The following is a 929-nucleotide window of genomic DNA, read 5'->3' as shown; positions in this document are numbered from 1 at the left end:
TTGCTTCATTCTGCTGGGGCAAATAGCTTTCTGCTTCGTGATTGGGGTGGGGGCAAGAGGCCAGAAAACTCTTTATTTTTGTGCTGTGCTGGCCAGTCCCCAGGAGCGTTCCCACAACTTTGCCCCAGAGCTGTAGTGCTCTCACACTTCCCCTGTGCTGTGGTGCTGCACCCTTGTCATTCTGTGCTGGGGATATAAAAAGGTAAGAGGCTTGGCTGCTGCTACCACTCGGTAACCTCTCCACCAACAACCTGTATGTTGTTGGACTGTTTGTTTGTTTCTTTTCTCCCATTCTTCCTCCATTTTCCTGTACTTACATTTTCCCTTGTGCTGTTTCTCTTCCTTTGAGTCTCCCTATTCTTCCCAGGGTACAAGAGTCCCAGCTAGAGGAGCCCTGTGTATGATGAAACTTTGCCCTAGGGTTGTTGGTTTACGGGCATAGGCAGACAAGGTCCTTTGTGCTGATGTGACATCTTTTATTAGACTAACTAAACAGTTGGAAAGATTCTTCTTTGCAAGCTTTTGGGCACAAACACCCTTCTTCAGGCAGAGGGACTTTACTCCTTATGCGCCTAGGGATTTTCCCTCGTCCTGAAGAAGGGTGGTTGTACCCAAAAGCTTAGAAGGAAGAATCTTTCCAACTGTATAGTTAGTCTAATAAAGGATGTCACATCAACACAAAGGACGTTGCCTGTCCTGGTCCCGGCGGCCTCAGCTGCAAGCGGCTTGGGCGCCCGCCAGGAGGCGTTATCCGTTTTCCTGCTCCGTCAAACCTGGGCGCTTCCTGTTGGCGAAGTCTCGCGAGAGCTCGGCGTTCACATGGGCCGGCGGAAGCCGCGTCTGCTCCTTTTTCCGGGCGGCCATAGCGGAGCCTGCAACGGGGTAAGGGTGCCTCGGGCTGGGCGGCTTTAATCCACCGCCATCCTCCC

At 52.1% G+C, this 929-nt stretch overlaps 1 protein-coding gene across 1 annotated transcript in view; it reads left to right on the top strand.

Annotated features, from left to right (window-relative positions):
* The first annotated feature begins 780 nt into the window (after positions 1-780).
* Positions 781-929, top strand: part of RPL26L1 (ribosomal protein L26 like 1) — a 12,579-nt gene continuing 12,430 nt past the window's right edge. The window contains exon 1 of the mRNA XM_019506408.1: positions 781-882. The gene's annotated coding sequence lies outside the window, so the exon portion shown is untranslated. The remainder of the gene's footprint in view (positions 883-929) is intronic.

Source organism: Gavialis gangeticus, unplaced genomic scaffold (genome assembly GCF_001723915.1).
Source record: "Gavialis gangeticus isolate Ggan-Ray unplaced genomic scaffold, GavGan_comp1, whole genome shotgun sequence".
NCBI lineage: Eukaryota > Metazoa > Chordata > Crocodylia > Gavialidae > Gavialis > Gavialis gangeticus.
This window is presented reverse-complemented; position numbering and strand designations above follow the sequence as displayed.